The following is a 16701-nucleotide window of genomic DNA, read 5'->3' as shown; positions in this document are numbered from 1 at the left end:
TGTGACACCCATATGTTTGTAAGCTCTTTGTATGTACCAATACATGTGGTGCGTAGTTGGAATGAACTCAGTGACAAATCTAAAGTGTACAGTGAGAACTATTACGTGTGCAACAACGAGGATGCAGTGGGAATGCATTTACATCGATTGGATGAACGTTATAGAAACAATCACTCGAAACCGACGTTTCACGTAAGTCACATGCAACGAAAATCTGCAACGCAACCATCTGTGTGTGGCGTGTTTGTAATTGTGTTTTATTTATATTTTAGGACCATTAATCTGTAAAAAACACACCAAATGTAGAAAGAAAGCGTGTAAACCGTCTGATGATGAATCGCAACGATTCGAAACCGGTAACGGTTTCCTTTGAATAAAGGAACTCAAAGTAAATTTGTGGCTGGTTGCTGTCCTAACACGATCAACATATCGAGCATATTTGTAGTTTCATAGAATAAATAGAAACAGTCAGAACAAAGAAACTATTACATGAAACGTGCGGAAGTATGAATAGTAGTAACAGTAAGATTGACAATAATAGGAATAATGACCTGCTAGATGGCAGCACCGTCATACATCTATAAACTCCGATCATTCTTTTACATGTAGGGAACATGTTTTCTCATATACGAGGGTCACTCCAAAAGAAATGCATACTATTTTTGTAAAAATACAGTTTTCATTCTGCATGTGTGAAAGTTTTACGGTGTGTAGATACATCCTTCCCGCTTGTTTTCAAACTTAGTTCAACCTGTTCCCTTGACTGGCGCCCTCACAGCATGTGTTCAAGATGGCTGCTACACTTGACTTTCGTCAGAAGGAACGTGTTGTCATAGAATTCCTGTGCTGTGAAAACGAGAGTGTGAGAAAAATCCACAAAAGGTTGAAAAGGTGTATGGAGGTGCTGCTGTCGATCGAAGTGCAGTTAGTCGGTGGGAAATCAGGTTACGTGCTGATAGCGGGCACGGCAATATTGAGGATTGTCCTCGCAGCAGCAGGCCTCGTACTGCACACACTCTAGACAATATGCAAAGAGTTAACGAATTGGTGATTGCTGACAAACGCATCACAGTGAACGAATTGTCACGTCACGTTGGGACAGGGGAAGGAAGTATCTGCAGAATACTGAAAGTGTTGGAGTTAAAAAAGGTTTGTGCCAGGTGGGTTCCCAGGATGTTGACAGTGGCTCACAAAGAAACAAGAAAAACGGTATGCAGCGATCTTTTGGAACAGTACGAGAGTGGTGGAGATGTATTTCTTGGAAGAACTGTGACACGTGATGAAACATGGCTCCATCATTTTTCACCAGAGACGAAGAGGCAATCAGTGGAGTGGCATCATGCAAATTCATCCAAGAAAAAAATTCAAACCCACACTTTATGCTAGAAAAGTTATAGCTACGGTGTTTTTCGATTCCGAAGGTCTCTTGCTTGTGGACATCATGCCAAGTGGATCCACCATAAATTCTGATGCATATGTGACGACACTGAAGAAACTTCAAGCTCGACTGAGTCGTGCTCGACCACATCGGCAAGAGCAGGATGTTTTGTTGTTGCACGACAATGCACGTCCACATGTCAGTCAAAAAACCATGGAAGCGATCACAAAACCCGGATGAAGAACACTGAAACACCCGCCTTACAGTCCTGACCTGGCTTCATGTGATTATCATTTCTTTAGGAAAGTGAAAGACTCCCTTCGTGGAACAAGGTTGGATGACGATGAGTCCCTTGTGCACGCTGCCAAACAGCGGCTCCAACAGGTTGATCTAGAATTTTACCGGGCAGGTATACAGGCGCTGGTTCCAAGATGGCGTAAGGCAGTTAAGAGGGATGGAAATTATGTGGAGAAATGAAAATATTGTTCCTAAATGATGTATCTACAGACTGTAAAACTTTCAAACATGTAGAATAAAATATGGATTTAAAAAATATAGTGTGCATTTATTTTGGAGAGATCCTCGTAACAGTTTCACACGTATTACGGCACATTGTTATGACAAGGGCTCGAACCCGGGATCCTTGATAAAACGAACTAAGGCTCTACCGACTTCCCCATGGGAGCTACACAAGACAAACGCTCACAGTTACGCGTTTCCTGTGTTCAGTAGGTCATTTCGTACCTATTACTTACGGCGAAAGGAATCACTCGAGTGTTCCAAAGTACGGGTTGTTCAAAAAGTCTCTCCGCAGTGTCATGTGATTGTTAAACCGCGCGTGCCGTATGGCGCAGTGAATATACCGAAATGAATCTCAGTGAAATACAAGTTATTAATTTATTGAATATTCATTTTTACTTACAAATTTTCACATTAAATGCTAAAAGTGTCCCCCCTGTTGTTGAATACACAATTCAATTACTCTAATCATGTTTCCAAACACAAGCTGTAACATTTCTTCTGTAACAGATGCAGTGAAAGTGGATACTGCAGTTTTGAATTCATCGATGGATTTTTGACGGTTTTTACAGACAGTTGCTTTCGCTGCACCCCAGAAGAAAAAGTCAGATGGTGTTAGGTCAGGGAATCGTAGCGGCCAAAGTCCCCGTGAAATTTTGCGATCACCAAAAACATCAGCAGGCAGTGACATTGAAACGCGAGCTGTATGCGCGGTTGCATCATCTTGTTGGAACTAAGTTCAGTATTTCCCTTAACGCAAGTTCTCCTATGAACGGGTACAAAATATCACTGTAGTATCGTTGTGCGTTTATTGTTTCGTTGAAAAATGTGGGACCCACAATCCGACGTCTAGAAATTGCAATCCAAACTCCTATTTTCAAAGAATGAAGTGGTTTCTCATGAATACACAATGGATTTGCAGTACTCCACATACGAGAATTTTGCGAGTTCATGTACCCGGATACATGAAACCATGCCTCATAAATGAAAAACGTTTCATTAACAATATCCCTTCCATTTTGTTGAACGAAATTTTTGAACCATTGACAATAATGCAGTCTCTTGCCACGATCAGTATTTTTCAGTTCTTGCACGACTGTCACTTTGTACAGGAAAAGTTCTAATTCTTTCGTTATAGCTGTGTGGGCCGTTCCGACACTAACATCGATTTCCTCGCGAGTTTTATTAAGGACTTGTTTGGACTGGTGGATATTTTATCGGAAATACCGAGTAGTTTATCCTCAGACAAAACGCTAGGACGACCACTTCTCGGTGCATCTGTCACTAAACCCGTACTTCGAAATTTGTTAATCATATCTTGCACAGTATCGCGATGTGGGAGTGTTGTCTACGGGAAAACTGAATTAAATGTTTACCGAACTGAAACTGTGTATTTACCGCCAGCTTTGAACACTTGTTCAACTAAAAACACACGTTATTCAATGGTTAGCATTTTAACATTGACAAAAAAGAAACAGTCGAACAAAGGAACTAAACTTAAACGCTCACGCCAACACGTGACGACACACGCCAACGATACTGCTGACGCTGGCTGGGATACACGAAACAGTGGAACGTTGGGAGAGTCCACTTGAAGGGAAGTAACCCAGGCAGGCGAACAATCATACGGCACGCACGGCTAACAATCATACGGCCCTGGGAGGAGACTTTTTGATCACCCCTTATTATCAGCAGTCGTCCAGAAGAATAGCTTTGCGTTGGGACATAAAAGGACTGTGGTAGGCAGAAAAAAGACTTCCTCGTAAGCCACACATTTCTGTAGTGAGTGTTAAGCTACGCAGGAGATGCTGTAAAGAGCGACTCTCCTGGAGAGCGGATGACTAGAAAGGGGTGATTACACCCAGTGGGAATCCAATGAAAGGCTTTAGATTTCGCGAATTCCTGGAGGAAGTTACCGGTCATCACGTGTAACGTCGACGTTGAAGTACGGTGGAGGTGGTGTTGCGGTATGAGTAACACAGTGGTGGTTGGCGTTCCAACAGTGCGGATGACCGGCGGCCGGCAGTTTCTCCCGAAATCCAGAGATTCGAGCTCTTGGACTGACTGGCGAATGGCGTGTTATGTATTACCAAATACAATAATTTCATACACCTGAAGATGGGATTTTAAAATCCCAAATCGGTCGTGGTTCAAATAAGTATTAGTACAACTGAAGTGGATGTCTGTAAATTAATTATTATTCCTGTCAGTTAAGGGTGTCCTAAGTACCAAATCTTGTTACCAATAAGCGTCCGGGTGGTTCTGGCAGTCAGTGTGTAGCCTCATGTGTAACTGCGTTATCAGCGTAACTAAATAGAGCGCGCTGTCTCTCCAGCAGTGAACGTGACAGTAAGTCGGTGTACACTGTTCAATCTGTCAACATGCCTCAAAGCGTCACTCCGAACTTAGGCTGGGAAGTTGCTCGTCGAATTGGCGAACACTATGGCGATGTCATTCAAGTATTCAACCGCTAGCGTGGGACACAAGACACTCTTCCGCACTAGTCGCCCACCATGAAAGGCGCCAGCTAGTGACCACTGCCTACAAATTATAGCTCTTGGTACTGCGAGGACGAAGCTACGGAATTGCTCGCAGCCTTTCGGGACGAACGTAGGACGCCTGAGTCAACACAGGTAGTCCGCAACCTCCTCCATACGATCAGATTGGCTTCTACTGGCCTATCACGAACAGTAGTAACTCCCCAGCACGGTTTTGAGCGAAGAAGGTGGACAAGGGAACACTTGGGATGGAACCAGGGTCAGTGACGTCGGGTTCTCTTCATGGAAAAGCGCTGGGTTTCTCTGATGTCTGATGATCGTCAAAGAAGACAGTAATTCCGCGCGCATTGGGCTTACAGTTCCTAGTATTCAACTTAGAGGTAGGTCAGTAAGTTTCGAGCTGATATCATAGTAGTCTCCGACGGTTCTCGTCGAAGACAATTTCATTTAGCAAAACTGAAAACAGCATTTTCCACCAAGAAATAAAATTTTGCATTAAATAATCCAAGGAGATTAAAAAAATTACTCAAACTTGACATCTTGGGTTGTCGGGTGTTCTGCCGGATATCAGCGTCGTACTTGCACGATATTTCGGTCACGTAGCTCGTAACCGTCATCAGGTGCGACCAGGACCAGGTCCACTCGAGGAGCAGTCTCAGGTCGCACCTGCTGAAGGTTACGAGCTGCGTGACCGAAATATCGTGCAAGTACGACGCTGATATCCGGCAGAACACCCGACAACCCAAGATGTCATTAGATCGCCGGGAAAGCCTGAAGAGTTAATTACTCAAACTTACTTAAAAAGTGGGTTAAAAAGTACCTTCTCAGCAATACGTTCTACATATGTGAGACTTATTTAGATAACACAGAGGAGGAGTTTGGTAAAAATGTGGTACAAAAGTCACTGGACAGTTGGTTGAAAGAAAACAAACGTAACAGCAAGACACTGTAGAACAGAAAGATTCCACTCGTTAAGTTGTCCTTGCAAAATGGTGACAATTACGCCTTTTCAAGTTGGTACACAATGTAATGACAAACATAACAAACAATAATCAAATTAGGGAATGGCTGAAGGTGTAGTTTGTGAGACGTGCTTACAGCTTTAGTTGTCCGAATTGTTACGATAGTAACGAAAGAAGAAAAGAAAGTGGTGCTACTGCAGTTGTTAATCAATGGGAAGGACACTTTAGATCAAATCACCGTCTAGATAAATAGTGTACGAGATGCGAGACAGATGTGGATTTGTTATGGATGCACCGAGATCTGGCCACCCAACAACAGTCACAGATGTGGAAAATGAATTGCGATTATGTTTAGCTGTGAACCAAAGTCCGCGAAAATCAACCGGACGACTTCAGTTGAGCTGGATTGATCACGAAGGTCGGTGCAAAGAATGTTACACAAGCAGAAGTTTGAAGTTTACATTCCACCTTTCCGACGTGGGTTACTTGGAGATGATCCAGATCCACGTCCTCAGTTTTGGGAATTGATGCTTCACCAACAGACACATGATCCTAACTATTCAATAAAACTATGAGTTATGACGATTTTAAGTTAAGCGGACAAGTTAACAGACGTAACTGCACATACTGTTATACCGTCAGTCAAAATCTTTGGTGGGAACAACCACTAAATCAATCTGATGTGAGTGTTTGGGGAGCAATATCATCTGGTATACTTGGACTACATTTATTTCGAGGGACAAGGGACAGGAAATAACTATTTGCATATACTTCAAAATTACGTCGTACCAGGACTTGATGCGTGTGCTGAAAACGTTCAAGAAATTTATTTCCAACACAATGGTGCCTCACCACATTATGCCAATGACGTCCGCCATTATTTAAACGAAACTTTCCGGGGAGTTGGAACGCCTTATGCCGAGAATACTAAATTTAGAGACTTGGCTTCCCTGTATTTAAAATACCACTGCAGCCATTGAGATGAAACTTTTACAGGGCATTAAACTGTATATTCTGGACTACAATCATTGCATTTTTGCCACTGCTTTCGGAAATTAAAATTTTTAATTAAACGGTTAAAATTGTGTGTACTTTTTTGTACGTTATGCAAAAATTTTTAAATATACATAACATTATGTTCTTCTTTTAGCTCAATAGACTCAGGATATGTATTTTATTACTCCCTGAAAATTTGAATACTCTACTCGAAGTGGTTTCTGAGATTTAGGGAAAAATGCAACAGAAAATGTAAATTTTCAGGAACGGCTTCTAAAGTTTCAAAAGACTGTAGCTCAATATATGCTTAATTCTTTTATTTCTAGTCTCTCAGAAGCACCCTGAACCATACTGTTTATCATCCTCTTGATCTTTTTCCAAGTTCCTTTTTCTTTCCTTCTTTCTGTGCTGCGTACTCTGCTTTATGAATGCGAACCTTGTCCATACGTTCAAGTTCTCTGATGCAGTTTGCTCCAGGCTTAATTCCCATATGCTGTAGCACTTTCACCCTACCAATGTTGAACGTTAAAAGCAATAGCAGCATCACTGACCCCCCACTTTAGTGTCTTCATTCCAACAAAAACATTTTTTGGTAAGCGTGTGCATATAAGATTACTGAACGACTCATTGGGATTTTGAGTCTGATCATGCAGACACATCTTCAGTAATTCAGGATTTGCCATGTCTCTGTAAGTAGGTTTTATGCTATCCATGACTGCTGCTGGGATGGAATGTTTATGACTGTATGAACTTTTTGAGTACTGGGCACTGCAGTAATTGCACCATGAATCACGTCCAGGAGGGCAAAGGTCGTATACTGGTTTTTCATCAGCTGGCAGTCTGTGGAAGAAGGTAGCCCATACTGCCTGCTTCATTTTCAACAAATTCTCAGTATCGTTTCTAATGGCCATCCCATAATACTGCTGTAGTTCGAGAATCATTTTATCTGTCAGCCTGCCTCTTATGGTTTTACTATCAGAAGGTTAACCTGGTGCCCATCCTCTTCTGGAAATGACCTTTATAACACTGCAATCCTCAGCTTTCTATATAAAGATCCTGAAGTAATGCATGTAAAAATTTTAACATTTTCAACTGGTGTAGATTATATTTTAAAAAATAAAATAAAATACTTCCTATGTGAGTTCATAATCGTTGTGTTCGTAAAATTGCAAATTTTATAATGAGATAAAAGTCCGAAAATGTGAAAAAAAGAAATTCCGTTATAACTCCCCTTAATACGTGTGCTGAAAACGTTCAAGAAATTTATTTTCAACACGATGGTGCTCCACCGCATTATGCCACTGCTACCCGCGATTATTTAAACGAAACTTCCGTAAGAAAAGTGACTGGTCGGAGGACAGATCTGCCTCCACGTTCACCAGATGTCACGACTGTGGATTTTTTCTTATAGAGGCGTCGCCGAGGACTCAAAAGCCTCATACCACAGCTGACCTTTGCGAAGGACTACATACACGACGCATTTCTTGCGTTCAACAGTGACATCACACTATGCCATGGAGTATGTAAATGTATTCCAGAAAGACTTCAAAGATATATTACTGAAGACGGAAAACAGTTTGAACATAAAAAATAATTGTAACTATTTCTTGTATTTATAATGAAACTTAAATTCAATCTTTTTTTATTTTTAATCAGAGCCCAGTGTCCAGTGACTTTTGTGCCACCGGGTATAACAATAGTGAAATATAAAAGCTATCATTTCTCATAATGCTTATTCACTTTTTCCCTTTTTTCTTTTCCGAAAAAACTTATTTCAAAAGCTATGCAATGTTTTATTCTCACGCCTTATCCATTTTTGTAAGCTCACTTGTTGTAGAGGCACGTTGAATCAGTTTTTCAGGCTATTAACCGAGAACGGCGGTGAGAAAAATGTAAAACCAGACATCGTCGCAGCGGTCCTGACATTGCCTGACATTGCCTGATGTGTATGTAGTGTAACATTGTCAAACAATGTGTGTATGGAGTGTGTAGAGTGTGTAGTGACCAGGACTGAGAAATAAATGAACAGGATATCAATAGACATTTACTTTATTAAAGTACTTCTTTCTAAAGTAGTATTGTAGACTGGGGACAAACCGAATAAAGTGGCCTTGTTTTTAACAAACTAGTCTCGTTTGTGAGAGAGTGTAGGCTACAGTCTTCAACCAGCCATCGATAAATTACTTGAGGCAACTACAGGCATGGTTCCTAATGTAGGGCCACGGCCGACTATAGGTCCCATCTTTCTCAAACTAGACCCGTGATCATGTAAATGCCTGTACGTATGTTACGTTAGTTATGCTGCACTTAAATTACAGTTTTAAGCCATATCCAGTATCCCTGTAAAAGTGAGCTACGATTCAACAGAACTACTACTATTACTGCTAATACTACTATTTCTAGCAGTATCGGAATAGGGAACCGTTATCTATGGTCCAGCAAAACACTCACCATCTGCGTTTGTTGATGGGCTCTACGAGCACACTCAGGGGGGGTCCAGGGGGTTGGTCACCCCACCCACCTACCCACCCAACACCCCACATCACCTAAATGAAATTACACATGGCCCAGTTGCCACTACTTTTAGCAAACATCGCCATCGATAGATTTAGACTTTCGATATATCGATAGCACTGTCCGCTACAGCCCATCCCTACTTTAGACAAAACATTGGTGACCGTCCTTAATCTCATTCGTTGTTTTGTTGATGAGTTCGGTTCTTACTTGCAGTTGAATTTACTGAAAGTATAGGTGCTCATTGTTTTAGTGCTGTGTGCTGTTTCTAATTATGGGTTAGTTTGTAACAAGAAAGATTAAGAAAACCGAATTTGATTCTTCCACTATGGTAAGTTAAAATATGTTCCCACTACTATAACAGCCGAATTATTATCTATAGCAATTTAATGTTAAAACTGGAGTCGCTGTTTGGAGACTGGTAAAAGCTTGTGGTTGGAGTATTTCACTATTTCACAAGGCAGCGGCGCGGTAAAATTCATTGAAAATAACATTTCATCAATGATAAGCATAAAAATATAGTTGGGTTTGCCTGTGTCGCCTAGAAATCGCTTTTATCAACAAAAATATCACCCAGACGTCGATGCTTGCATTTGAGGAGCATCATTTCAAATCACATTAAGTGCGCATGTCACAGTTTACAGAAGGCGGAAAAAACGTTCTCTAACTAGCCAACTGGTTCTAGGCGCTCAGTCCGGAACTGCGCGACTGCTACGGTCGCAGGTTCGAATCCTGCCTCGGGCATGGATGTGTGTGGTGTCCTTAGCTTAGTTAGGTTTAAGTAGTTCTAAGTTCTAGGGGACTGATGACCATAGATGTTAAGGCCCATAGTGCTCAGAGCCATTTGAACCATAACTAGCCAACTGAAATATGTCCAAATTCTTGGCTGCAAGATATAAGTATTTGGATTACGTTCCAGAATCAGCCATGTTCGAAACTATTGGCCACGTTAGGAAGGCTCAAATGGTTCAGATGGCTCTGAGCACTATGGGACTTAACTGCTGAGGTCATCAGTCCCATAGAACTCAGAACTATTTAAACCTAACTAACCTAAGGACATCACACACATCCATGCCTGAGGCAAACCTGCGACCGTAGCAGCAGCGCGGTTCCGTACTGAAGGGCCTAGGACTGCTTGGCCACCGCGGGCGGCCGGGGATTCTGTGATGTTCTCAAACAATTCTGACTTGGTTACAGGTACCTGTATGTCCATCTTTTCACAGATGGTTGCAGTACCTCGGCTATTCAGTAAAGAATGTCAAATAAAACACCTTTCAACCGTCTAAATTGTTATTTTATTGGGCTACCAGTTTCGGCGATATATTACGCCATCTTCAGGCTTCCAGACCGACGTTTATGAAGATTCCCACGTTTGTTCAACAGATGGTGGGAGATGTTTGACGTGATCGCTGTCTCAGTAATCTACGTATACCAGTCTTTGAATTTTGGCTCCTGTTTTGACTGGATGAGAGGTGGGAATGTTCCTGCACATGAGCCAAGGGGCCTCAAGATGGCGTAATATATCACCAAAATTGGTAGAACAATACAATAACAGTGTGGTAAGTTAGATGACTGAGTTGTTTGTTTTGACACTCTGGTTTCAGATAAGTCATACATTTAAATACAAGATTGTTGTAGGAGAAAAATGTCTTTTGTCAAAAGAGATTTGAAGCCGGTTAATCTTACGAATTATTCACCCCAACGATAAGATTCGTTTGCTGTGCGGCAGTGAACATTAAATTAGATGACTGAGCTGTGCTTTTTCTTTCTTTAGTAAAGAGACATATTAGAACGCTAATTCGTTTGGAAATAGAGTCAAGCTATCATATTACCGAATAAATAAATAGTTAATTGTGCGTTTGCGTTTTTCTCTGTTATACACTTTTAAGAAAAGCTTTTCTTCATTAAATTTATAGATGAAACATCATCCACATGGAGATTTCTCGAAATCAAAATATGTACACAAAATTAAAAAAAAAAGTGTTTTCTGAATAAATAAAGATCCTCTTTAACAAATCGGAATCGGAACCAACCCCCCCCCCTCACCCTCCTTTAGAAAACTCGTGCTGCGTCCTTGGCACCCATGGCCATCTCGTGAAAACTTTGGTACTTTGGTCCAGGAAGCAGAAATCAAGTGACTGGAATGACGTGGCGTGTCTGCTAACATGAGCTGCAGTACCAGGTTTGGTTCCATAGGGAAACAGTTGTGCCTAGCAACTGTATTCATTGCTTGTATTAAGGGGTACAGCAATCAGTCGAGGACGATGTTTGTAGCGTATCTAGATTTCGGTCACTGAATGGCCATCTTCAGTGCAGGAAACGTAAGTTAAAAGATTAAAACCATTGTACCATTCATGTCAGACATGTCTGCCAACGACCGAAATCCAGATACTCAATAAACATAATTTGCAACTGATTGCTATACCATATATTACTTGAGGTGAGCTCAATTGACCAAAGTTGGGACCTGCACTCTGTCTTCGCAGGAATCCTCGTAACACACTAGAAAGGGAAGAAGGTTGAGGTTTAACTGTCCGTCGATATCGAGGTCATTAGAGATAGAGCTAAAGTTCGGAATGTTTCAAGGACGGGGAAGCAAATAGGCCGTCTCCATTCAGAGGAACCATTGGGGAATTGCCTGGAGAGATGTATGGAAATCATGGGAAACCTAAATATGGATGGCCGAGAGTTTGAAGCTCCGTCCTCCCGAATGCGAGTGCTGGGCGCTGACCACTGTACCACCTCGCTCGGTCGCAGACCGGATAGGCACTTCGAGAGTTGCTATCAAACAGTGGGTTGGGATAGAGAAGCGTCCTGTCGGTCATTTTGTGAACGATATGAAGAGGAGGAACCCGGTACCGAAGGTTACACAGCAGAGTTTGATTTCACAGATGTGCAAATATGTTTAATTTCGTGTAGATTACTTTTAATTCGGTTAATTGTTTTGGAAAATCATACTTTGTCACAATTCTATTGTCACTTCATTAAACAACCTGCTTGCTCAGAGACGGACTATCTTGTGTACATCGTGACGTCATTAGTCAGATTCACGGCAAAACACGACTGTCAAGACGCATCATGCCACAAACCAACACGTTGGTTCAAATTATAATGTTGGATTACCCAGAGCGCATAGTAGGAAATGTGGCGAAGCAGATGCCACCTCAAACTTGCCATTATCTAATGTGTGCTGCATGTAATACAGTTTGGTTAACAAGTTGGTTTGTGCCATGATGTTTATTAGTAGGTATGATTTGTCATGCGTGTGATAAATGATGTCACATTGATGACAAATGATGTTCTATTAATTTCCCCCTGGTAGTTGTCATGAATGCCTTGCAGGCCCGTCCCAATCATCATGAGATGTGAACGACTATCGAGTGGTCATTCATTGTTACAGCAGCCCAGAAGTTTCATAGTTTTTAGGAACAGGTTTCACAGAGGATATATTGCACTGTCAGTGTCTGTGATCGAGTAGATTTAATTAAACTGCTCTTCAGTGCTTGCAGTCTGTACCTGTAGCTGCAATAGCAGCTTCAGCACCGCAGTTACCTACGATACTCGTGTTACTACAGTGTCACGTTATGGTTAATAAAGTGACAATACAATTGTGACACATTATGATTTTAAAAAAATGCTAACCGAAATAAAAATAGTATGATCGTAATCAGACTTATCTGCACATTAGTGAAATCAAAATCTTCTTCGTAACCTTCGGTACCAGGTTGCTCCACTGCTGACATTCTAAAACGTTTGATGCCTCCTCTTCACGTTGTTCACAAAGAGATCGAGAGGATGCTGTCCAGTGGTAGCCCACTCTTTGACAGCGACCCTCCAAGTGCTTATTCTGTGTGTGACCGAGTGAGGTGGCGCAGTGCTTAACACTCTGCATTTGCAGTAGTGGGGACGACGCTTCAAATCCGCATCCGACCATATAGATTTAGTTTCACCAGCTGCGGACATAGTCGAGTATATGAACAGTGATCCAATACTGTCAAATGTTTTTTATTCCAGTCTTTGGTCACAATATCAATTCTTTTGACGATGACCGGTTTCAGTCAGTAATGACCATCTTCAGATCTCTTCCACACCATGTCCTAAAGTGATAAGGCCGTAATGGCATCGTCAAAACATGTAAATATACTCAGCTGGTAATGTTCTGAGTATATGTTTTGACGATGCCATTACGGCCTTATCACTTTAGGACATGGTGTGGAAGAGATCTGAGGATCGTCATTACTGACTGAAACCGGTCATCGTCAAAAGAATTGATATTGTGAACAAAGACTGGAGTAAAAAGCATTATACAGATTTAGATTTTCCGTGATTTCCTTACATCTCTTCAGGCAAATGCCGCGATCATTCCTTTGAAAGGGCGTGGCCGATTTCCTTTCCCGTCCTTGAAACATTCCGAACATTTGCTCCGTCTCAAATAACCTCGATATCTACGGGAAGTTAAACCTCAACGTTCCTTCATTTCTAGTGTCGGTCAATCGAGCTCATCTCAAGAATCAAAGGGTACAGCAACCAGTCACTGATGATGTTCATGGCATATGTAGATGTCGTTCCGTGTGTGGCCTTCTTCAATGTGGTAAACGTAAGTTAAATCATCAAAACCACTTGTGTATGCGCACAATCCCAACTGAACTATTCCTGTCTGACATATGCATATGCAAGTGGTTTTAATGTCCGGCCCCAGTAGCTGAGTGGTCGGCGTGACAGAATGTCAATCCTAAGGTCCCGGTTTCGATTCCCGGCTGGGTCGGAGATTTTCTCCGCTCAGGGACTGGGTGTTGTGTTGTCCTAATCATCATCATTTCATCCCCATCGACGCGCAGGTCGCCGAAGTGGCGTCAAATCGAAAGACCTGAACCAGGCGAACGGTCTACCCGACGGGAGGCCCTAGCCACGCGACATTCCATTCCAGTCGTTTTAATGATTTAACTTACATTTACTGCATTGAAGATGGCCACACAGTGACCGAAAGCTAGATATACAATAAAAATCATTTGCAACTGATTGCTGTACACCTTACTACTTACAACAAATTCCCTATGGAATCAAACACGATAACAGAGTTCATTTTAGCAAACACGGCAGGCCATTCCATTCGGCTGATTCCTGCCACCTGGATCAAAGTTTTTACGATATGGGTGGAGTGTGCTCGTAGAGCCCATGAAGAGAAGGTGTGTGTTTTGCTGGAACATAGATATCAGTACCCTATTACCATAATGCTGATAGTAGCAACAGTAGTATTCGTAAAGTAGTTCCATTATTCGTAGATCACTTTTGCAAGGGTACTGGAATGGCTTGAGTGTAAGTAAAGAATAACAAAAACATCGTAATACATATTGTGAGGGGTCCAGTTGTACTTGGAGCCTGGTTTTGTAATATAATTCATGAAAAGTGACTTGAAATGGTTATCATATGTAGAAGAGATTGTATTTTTGACACCACTGAACCAAGGTTGTTGCCTGAGTGGCAGAATCGATTGCAAGTAGGAGCGCAAGGAGCGTAGTAGCAGTTGCGGTTGCACTCTGTTATAGGTAGGATGTAAGACTTGAAGCTAGTGGCTATCTGTGAGTATTTAGTCGTTGGTCTATGGACGCAGCATGGTATAGTTTTTATAAAGTGAAGTGATGAGTGGTTTTGTTTGTGCTCACACAGAGCTAGTAAATGTTAGGTCATAGTTATTTCAATAAAAGTGTAAAGTGTATATTATTAATTTGTAAGACCATAAGATTATCAAGAATTGAAGTGATACTGATCGTTAATAAATACTGACCATTTTAATGGCAATTAGAGAGGAGTAATGAATTGATACTGTAACTCAAAAGGAAAGCAACTGGAACAAATTTGTAAGGTAATGAAATTTTGTATATTTAGTTTTAAGTATGCAGCATGTGGATTTCGCTCAGTTTACAATACCCACCCTTGAATGTAGGAACAAGGTATTTTCCATCGGATTTAATGTATAGGTTGATTAGGTATAACCTATTTGTAATATTTTGTGTGTTTTTTTTGGAATCCATTTTGTCAAAGGATGTCAGACTTTTTCTCATGTAACAATCCAAGTGCTTTTAATTACGTCAGTAAGTGAGAATTATAGAACAGTTGAGAAGATCACTGTTTTTATGTTAATGTAAGATGTTTCATATCAGATTTTGTGAAGGACAAACTTAACTTTCAACACAATTTTCAAACTGAAGCATTCGGCCTTACTATATGTTCTTATCAGTACCTCGTCATCTTCCCCGTCGTGTTTATTTAAATCCAATGAACATTTTTTATTTGAAATAATTTTTCAATCAGAATCAGAAAAATATTAATGTACCAGAATCAGAAAAGTATTAACGTTTGTCAGAGTTTCAATGCAGGCGGCATTGTACAGCTCTGAGCCAGTTTTCACTGAACATTTGCAAGGTTGTTCATTTATCAGCCAACCTATCGATATTATTTGTATGAAGCTATTTTACGGCCGGCATTACACTTCGCGGCGCCAAGATTGAATATTTTCTTTGCCTACTGTCGAGAGAACAGAATACCACGATGCAGCTCTAGAGGTAAGGAAAATTTATTTCATTGTTTATTTGCAAAGGGAATTTCGTCAGTTATTTTACAGGGCCATAGAACTCGGTGCTCACAAGAGTGGGTAAATTTCAGAGAGACTGATTTCGTTAAGGGCATTACGTACTGGTTTTGCAGATTGTCATTTGCTCAACAACACATCACACAGTAAATTGGCATAACACGAACCTTACGCATTTCATATTCATTAACAAACACCTACACATTTTTAAAGGACGTTACAATATGTATAGGCATTTACGCACTTACAGATCTAGTTTGACAAAGATGGGACATATACTGCGTCGTGGCCTTATAGTAGGAACCATGGCAGTAGTTGGCTGAAGTAATTTATTGAAAGCAGTGAAAACCTAGTTCAGGATGGCCGGATGAGGACTAGATACTCCATCCTCCCGAATACAAGACCAGTCTGTTTAAAACTGTGCCACTTTATTCATTTTCCCATAGTCTAGAGTTCTGTTTTACAAAGAAGTTATTTAATAAAGTGAATGACTATTACTACGCTGTTTATTTATTTCTCACCTCATGTCATTGCACACACTACACACACTATACGCACATTGTTTCTTAACGGTAGACTACACACACACACATCAGCTGATGTCAGGACCACAGCGACGATATCTGGTTTTTATTTTGTCAGCCTGTAGACTAGATGCGCAAGTCGCCGAAGTGGCATCAAATCGAAATCCTTGCACCCGGCGAACTTTCTACCCGGCGCGAGACCCTAGTCACACGACATTTACATTTTAGCCTAGAGACTAAAGGCAATAAGTAAAAATCTCTTGAAATGAACCGCTACCGTCAAGTTATCGAAGACATCGAAATCATTGATGCTGAATACAACTTAGGAATGAAAACATGCTACAATCTTTGCAAGTTACCTCCTCATTTGTGTGTGATTGACAGTGTGTTAATACTGGTACTGTGCAAAAATTTTTGTTCTAAAACGGCGCATTTTGTGGTCTTTCTGGCGTTCCAAGCTTACCGATAAGAGACTGAATTCCATCGCTGGTGTTGCGGTCACAGGGTGTGGTAAGGAAAGTGCTGTACATAAGCGGCGCACAATGACGCATCAACCTGGTCAGTAGGCGGAACACAAATGAGACACACCATTGAAATAAAAGGCTTTGACACAAGGCGGATTGTTAAGTCTCAGCAACTGGAAATGAGCATTCGAGTGTGAACATAAATGGAAATTAGCTTAAGGACGGCGAAAACACGAACAGGCAACGAGGCGTTGTAC

At 41.2% G+C, this 16701-nt stretch overlaps 1 protein-coding gene across 2 annotated transcripts in view; it reads left to right on the top strand.

Moving 5' to 3' along the window:
* Positions 1-16701, top strand: part of LOC126481178 (zwei Ig domain protein zig-8-like) — a 183526-nt gene that overhangs the window by 74863 nt on the left and 91962 nt on the right. The gene's annotated exons all lie outside the window — the stretch shown is intronic.

Source organism: Schistocerca serialis, chromosome 5 (genome assembly GCF_023864345.2).
Source record: "Schistocerca serialis cubense isolate TAMUIC-IGC-003099 chromosome 5, iqSchSeri2.2, whole genome shotgun sequence".
Classification (NCBI taxonomy): Eukaryota; Metazoa; Arthropoda; class Insecta; order Orthoptera; family Acrididae; genus Schistocerca; species Schistocerca serialis.
Note: the sequence above shows the minus strand (reverse complement) of the source record. Positions and strands in the feature narration are given on the sequence as shown.